General features: G+C 44.9%; 1 non-coding gene across 1 annotated transcript; it reads right to left on the bottom strand.

The window, feature by feature from the left end:
• Positions 1–323: 323 nt before the first annotated feature.
• Positions 324–398, bottom strand: Trnas-cga (transfer RNA serine (anticodon CGA)). Its single transcript has one exon. It is a non-coding gene; the product is annotated as a tRNA-Ser (tRNA).
• Between the last annotated feature and the right edge of the window lie 7,112 nt (positions 399–7,510).

The following is a 7,510-nucleotide window of genomic DNA, read 5'->3' as shown; positions in this document are numbered from 1 at the left end:
GGTGAGCACTTTTGGGACCGCATTCTGACTCTGGGGTACCCAGAGGCCACTGGCTTGGGCCTCGATTGGGCGCCACATTCACCGGATCTGAACAGATGCGACTACTTTCTAAGGGGCAGTATTAAAGACAAGATATACAGCAATAATCGCGGAACCATTGCTGTGCTGAAAACAGCCATTGATCGACGTTCCCACATTGGGGATCATGCAGAATTTCGCTATTCGTCTGCGCCACATCATCGCCATTGATGACAGGCGTATCGAGTATGTCATAACCTCAATCCGAATATCTGTAGTGACGCTTCTTGGCAGATTAAAACTGTGTGCCGGACCGAGACTCGAACTCGGGACCTTTGCCTTTCGCGGGCAAGTGCTCTACCGACTGAGCTATCCAAGCACGACTCAGGCCTCGTCCTCACAGCTTTACTTCTGCCAGTACCTCGCCTCCTACCTTCCAAACTTTACAGAAGCTCTCCTGCGAACCCTGCAGAACTAGCACTCCTGAAAGAAAGGATATTGCGGAGGCATGGCTTAGCCACAGCCTGGGGGATGTTTCCAGAATGAGATTTTCACTCTGCAGCGGAGTGTGCGCTGATATGAAACTTAAGTTCGAGACTCGGTCCGGCACACAGTTTTAATCTGCCAGGAAGTTTCATATCAGCGCACACTCCGCTGCAGATTGAAAATCTCATTCTGGATCTGTAGTGAGGTTTACATGTCGCAAAAAGTGTACTCACACGCCGTAGTTTGTAAGTAATTTACATTTTTCTTTTACGTACTTCAATAATTGTCACGCTGCATGTATATCTTTTCGTCTATTGTGTGTGTGTGTGTGTGTGTGTGTGTGTGTGTGTGTGTGTGTACACGTATGTGTATGTTTTCACAGTTGCTTAGGTTGGCCGGCCGAAGTGGCCAAGCGGTTCTAGGCTCTGCAGTCTGGAACCGCGCGACCCCTACTGTCGCAGGTTCGAATCCTGCCTCGGGCATGGATATGTGTGATGTCCTTAGCTTAGTTAGGTTTAAGTAGTTCTTAGGGGACTGATGACCACAGCAGTTAAGTCCCATAGTGCTCAGAGACATTTGAACCATTTTGCTTAGGTTGTCAGCATTTCCATCAGAAGAAGACTTTTCTACAAACGCTGAAACCACGGTAAACGAGTTTCCACGAACCTTCCAATTTGGAACTAATTGACTGCTTACTATTTCTGTCAGATATTTCCTGTGAAGGTATTAGGGACTTTCAAATTGGCGTCAAGTAAACGGGGAGAGAATAGGTACTCGCAATGTTATAAACGGATACTGTACTGTTTGCCTTCGTTATCAGTGAGAGCCAGTCGGTTTCTGGAGCAGCAGCAAATCGCAGGCTCGGCGAGTCGACAAGGACCGTGAGAACGGCGACCGAGCGGCAGGGCTGCCAACTGTCTGAATCACGGCGTCCCCCACTCCCCCACGCCGCTCCGGACAGCCTCCGCCACGGGCGCCCTGATGATGATGATGACGATGATGAGGCCGATGAACGAGTTGCGATGATTGCGCTCCCGTCAAGCCGACCCCAGACTCCCCCTCCAGTGGACACGGGAGGTCTGTACGGCCGCCCGGCACGCCACTACACGGCTCACCACGCTAGGTAAGCGAAAAAAAAACTACCGACCGGTTAAAACCGACACCGATATCTCAGTTCTAAACAAGTGTTGTTCGGTTTTTTCTTTCTCTCGGTTGTGACACGTACTTTTTTTATTTTTTTACTAACCACAGAGCAGAAAAAATATCAATTACTCATAGCTGCTGTGCGTAAACTTTTCGTTTTTTAAATAAACCTTTTCTTAAGGGGTGTAGGACGTCAAACGGGCCGACTTGGAGCAGGAGAGGCACCACAGGACATTGTAATTTCCACTGTCTATACTTTTACAAGTAAATTCATAAAACTTTGTCAGCATGACCAGGAAGGATTCAGGGTTCACACTCGTAGCAGCGGAAGTTCAAAAACATAACAAAATAATTATTTTTTTTACATGTGAAATTTCATCATTTTTTCCACTTACTATTGGCTGCATTTGTTGCTATAGGTACATTTTTCTTCATAAGTAAAAGAGACTGTTCGATTAATTTTGCACAGCTTACAAACCATAATTACAGGTGTCTTAAACTGTAGAGCCTATTTAATTTATGAAAAAATGAATAAGCTGTTACGTTTTAAACTTTATGTTTGGAAAAAAATCGAATTTTGTTGTCGATTATCTCAATTTTTACCACAGTTTTTAAGAGATTTGGTAAATTCTAGAGTTTCATACACCTGTAAGTATTAATTCTTCATGCTTTCCCGGCGATCTGTTGACATCTTGGATATTCGGGAATCCAGCCGGCATAATAAATCCTCCCAGGCATAAATACTGGACTCGATCGACCGAAGGACCAGCCTCATGTAGCACCTGAAGAAGACAGCGAGGCACGCTGTTGAAATATCGTGCGAGAACGACGCAAACATCCGGCTGGATTCCCCAATATTCACCTGTAAGAATTGTTTGTTGGGGTTGTTTTGGGGAAGGAGACCAAACAGCGAGGTCATCGGTCTCATCGGTTTCGGGAAGGGAGTCGGCCGTGCCCTTTCAAAGGAACCACCCCGGCATTTGCCTGAAGCGACTTAGGCAAATCACGGAAAACCTAAATCAGGATGGCCGGACGCGGGATTGAACCGTCGTCCTCTCGAATGCGAGTCCAGTGTCTAAGTATTGTTTGTACACTGCGCAAAATTCATCAAAGAATCTCTCTTACTTGTGAAGAAAAATGTACCTATAGCAACAAGTGTAGCCAATAGTAAGCGAAAAAAAATGATGAAATTTCACATGTAAAAAAAATTTATTTTGTTATGTTTTTGAACTTCCACTGCTACGAGTGTGAATCCCGAATTCTTCCTGGTCATGCTGACAGAGTTTTATGAATTTATTTGTAAAAGTATAGACAGTGGAATTAAAATGTCCTGTGGTGCCTCTCCTGCTCCAAGTCGGCCCGTTTGACGTCCTACCCCCCCTTAAGAGGAGCCGGAACGATGAAAATGACAAAATTAACATTTTTTGGTTTTTTTTCATCATAAAATTATTTGGACTTTTGTGAATAAGACAAATCAAGTTTCATCCTTCTAAGTGAATTCTAAGTGTGTTTTTCATCGCTGCAAAGTTGACGCTCCGCGTAAACAGTTGTAGCGACTCGGTGTGTCACCTCTGACGGCTGGCTGCAAGCAGGGTATCTTTGCCGAATTAGTCAGTGTTTTAGAAATTCTTCCAGTCCATATGTGGCATAACAGCAAACCAGTCTTTAGAAGTATTGGTTAAGAACAGTCTTGGTTGCAATTTTAGCTTTTTTTTATTTTTCAACGACGCGTTTCGCCTTATTTAGTTATCTTCAGGTTGTTGTTGTTGTTGTGGTCTTCAGTCCTGAGACTGGTTTGATGCAGCTCTCCATGCTACTCTATCCTGTGCAAGCTTCTTCATCTCCCAGTACCCACTGCAACCTACATCCTTCTGAATCTGCTTAGTGTATTCATCTCTTGGTCTCCCTCTACGATTTTTACCCTCCACGCTGCCCTCCAATGCTAAATTTGTGATCCCTTGATGCCTCAAAACATGTCCTACCAACCGATCACGTCTTCTAGTCAAGTTGTGCCACAAACGTCTCTTCTCCCCAATCCTATTCAATACCTCCTCATTAGTTACGTGATCTACCCACCTTATCTTCAGCATTCTTCTGTAGCACCACATTTCGAAAGCTTCTATTCTCTTCTTCTCCAAACTGGTTATCGTCCATGTTTCACTTCCATACATGGCTACACTCCATACAAATACTTTCAGAAACGACTTCCTGACACTTAAATCTATACTCGATGTTAACAAATTTCTCTTCTTCAGAAACGATTTCCTTGCCATTGCCAGTCTACATTTTATATCCTCTCTACTTCGACCATCATCAGTTATTTTGCTCCGTAAATAGCAAAACTCCTTTACTACTTTAAGTGTCTCATTTCCTAATCTAATCCCCTCAGCATCACCCGATTTAATTTGATTACATTCCATTATCCTCGTTTTGCTTTTGTTGATGTTCATCTTATATCCTCCTTTCAAGACACTGTCCATTCCGTTCAACTGCTCTTCCAAGTCCTTTGCTGTCTCTGACAGAATTACAATGTCATCGGCGAACCTCAAGGTTTTTACTTCTTCTCCATGAATTTTAATACCTATTCCGAATTTTTCTTTTGTTTCCTTTACTGCTTGCTCAATATACAGATTGAATAACATCGGGGAGAGGCTACAACCCTGTCTCACTCCTTTCCCAACCACTGCTTCCCTTTCATGCCCCTCGACTCTTATAACTGCCATCTGGTTTCTGTACAAATTGTAAATAGCCTTTCGCTCCCTGTATTTTACCCCTGCCACCTTCAGAATTTGAAAAAGAGTATTCCAGTTAACATTGTCAAAAGCTTTCTCTAAGTCTACAAATGCTAGAAACGTAGGTTTGCCTTTTCTTAATCTTTCTTCTAAGATAAGTCGTAAGGTTAGTATTGCCTCACGTGTTCCAACATTTCTACGGAATCCAAACTCTGAGGTCCGCTTCTACCAGTTTTTCCATTCGTCTGTAAAGAATTCGCGTTAGTGTTTTGCAGCTGTGACTTATTAAACTGATAGATCGGTAATTTTCACATCTGTCAACACCTGCTTTCTTTGGGATTGGAATTATTATATTCTTCTTGAAGTCTGTGGGTATTTCGCCTGTCTCATACATCTTGCTCACCAGATGGTAGAGTTTTGTCATGACTGGCTCTCCCAAGGCCATCAGTAGTTCTAATGGAATGTTGTCTACTCCCGGGGCCTTGTTTCGACTCAGGTCTTTCAGTGCTCTGTCAAACTCTTCACGCAGTATCTTCAGGTTATCCAAATAGAAAACAGAGAACAAATACATCTATTTAAGAATCGCGATCGCGTTGTGCAGACTTGGATAACCTATAAGCATGTATAAACAGATCACCTATTGAAAGAGCAAATACCTTAATTTGGTATTTCTTAAGAATTCTTTAGTCAGTGTAGCCAAAGGGCGCCGTCGAATGTATCAGGCCAACACCGCCTTCGTTAAACTCAGTAAATACTAGAAATATAAAATAGTAAAATCATTACCTTTTTCTAGATGGACGCGAGAGGCACCAGGATCTGCATAACGCGTTCTCGTTCACAGAAGCGAGTCTTTTGTTTTCCTACGTTGTATGGCTTTATCTCTGTGACAAGTGACTGTTCATATCGGTAAACATAAACCAACGAGTTAAAATTTCATAGAGTGGCTATAGGTCCGCCATGTTTGAAGCAAATTGAAGTTCTGGCCGCGATGTTTTCTTTAGTCAAGGCATTCGTCTGCTGTGTCCTGCCCCCTTGTAACTGCGTTTGACTTACCTGAAATAGCCCATACTAGCTTTATTTTTTCTGAAACAAGCAATAGACAGCAGTGATTTCAGTGTACACTGACAGCAAAAAGGGACGTTTCTGTCGAAATATGGCTAAAGTTTTCGATGTAGATAACACTACAAGACAACTCAAATAAGTCTGTCCATCCACTATAACGTTACTTGTTGCCCATAAATTAATGCAATTAGAGCAGGTACCACCAGAATATTACGGTGAAACTTCTAAACATGCTGTGGTTAACTATTAGAAACAGTAACGGGCGCAGAAATGCGATATTTTTGTCGCTATGCCTTGGCAGAATAAAAGTGTAGGGTCAGGGCAAATTTCCTTATTTGCTGAGAATAATGGCTTACTTTAGCACTGCACTGAAGTTCCAATAGTTCCTTCAACAAACCAACTACATGTTCACTGTTTAACATATCAGAAACTGAACTACATAGCCTTCTTCTCAAACCAGCAACTAAACTCTGTAACTGCACTATTCTTCTTTTGTGTCGTACACTAAGTTGCTTCATTTGCTTTATCCGCTTCTTTAGTCGCACATTCTCTGCTTGTACTCTGTTATATTGTGTTTTCAACTTCTTAGGGCTTGGTAGACAGTAATTGTGGTCAGCAGAAACAGATGTGGGTCCGACAGGCACTGAAAGAATGCAGTTACATCATAAGTTTATAACAGAGTTACACCATAAGATTATAATAGAAAGTATGTAATTCAAAGTAATAAGAAGACGGAGTAAAATTAAATTATTGACTTACTTTGTGCTAATGATGTCACTGTAACAGCACTATCTTGCAAATTGTCGAAAGATCTCTTTCTGGGTTGTGGTCGTAATTCTTTATCTTGCTTTTGTAAATGTGGTGGAAAGTTAAAGATAGTATGTCCTGCTTTTGACAAAAGGCGCCTCTGGACATTTGTGTGGTACATATACACTCCTGGAAATGGAAAAAAGAACACATTGACACCGGTGTGTCAGACCCACCATACTTGCTCCGGACACTGCGAGAGGGCTGTACAAGCAATGATCACACGCACGGCACAGCGGACACACCAGGAACCGCAGTGTTGGCCGTCGAATGGCGCTAGCTACGCAGCATTTGTGCACCGCCGCCGTCAGTGTCAGCCAGTTTGCCGTGGCATACGAAGCTCCATCGCAGTCTTTAACACTGGTAGCATGCCGCGACAGCATGGACGTGAACCGTATGTGCAGTTGACGGACTTTGAGCGAGGGCGTATAGTGGGCATGCGGGAGGCCGGGTGGACGTACCGCCGAATTGCTCAACACGTGGGGCGTGAGGTCTCCACAGTACATCGATGTTGTCGCCAGTAGTCGGCGGAAGGTGCACGTGCCCGTCGACCTGGGACCGGACCGCAGCGACGCACGGATGCACACCAAGACCGTAGGATCCTACGCAGTGCCGTAGGGGACCGCACCGCCACTTCCCAGCAAATTAGGGACACTGTTGCTCCTGGGGTATCGGCGAGGACCATTCGCAACCGTCTCCATGAAGCTGGGCTACGGTCCCGCACACCGTTAGGCCGTCTTCCGCTCACGCCCCAACATCGTGCAGCCCACCTCCAGTGGTGTCGCGACAGGCGTGAATGGAGGGACGAATGGAGACTTGTCGTCTTCAGCGATGAGAGTCGCTTCTGCCTTGATGCCAATGATGGTCGTATGCGTGTTTGGCGCCGTGCAGGTGAGCGCCACAATCAGGACTGCATACGACCGAGGCACACAGGGCCAACACCCGGCATCATGGTGTGGGGAGCGATCTCCTACACTGGCCGTACACCACTGGTGATCGTCGAGGGGACACTGAATAGTGCACGGTACATCCAAACCGTCATCGAACCCATCGTTCTACCATTCCTAGACCGGCAAGGGAACTTGCTGTTCCAACAGGACAATGCACGCCCGCATGTATCCCGTGCCACCCAACGTGCTCTAGAAGGTGTACGTCAACTACCCTGGCCAGCAAGATCTCCGGATCTGTCCCCCATTGAGCATGTTTGGGACTGGATGAAGCGTCCTCACGCGGTCTGCACGTCCAGCACGAACGCTGGTCCA

The sequence above is a fragment of the Schistocerca serialis genome, chromosome 11 (genome assembly GCF_023864345.2).
Source record: "Schistocerca serialis cubense isolate TAMUIC-IGC-003099 chromosome 11, iqSchSeri2.2, whole genome shotgun sequence".
Taxonomy (NCBI): domain Eukaryota; kingdom Metazoa; phylum Arthropoda; class Insecta; order Orthoptera; family Acrididae; genus Schistocerca; species Schistocerca serialis.
Note: the sequence above shows the minus strand (reverse complement) of the source record. Positions and strands in the feature narration are given on the sequence as shown.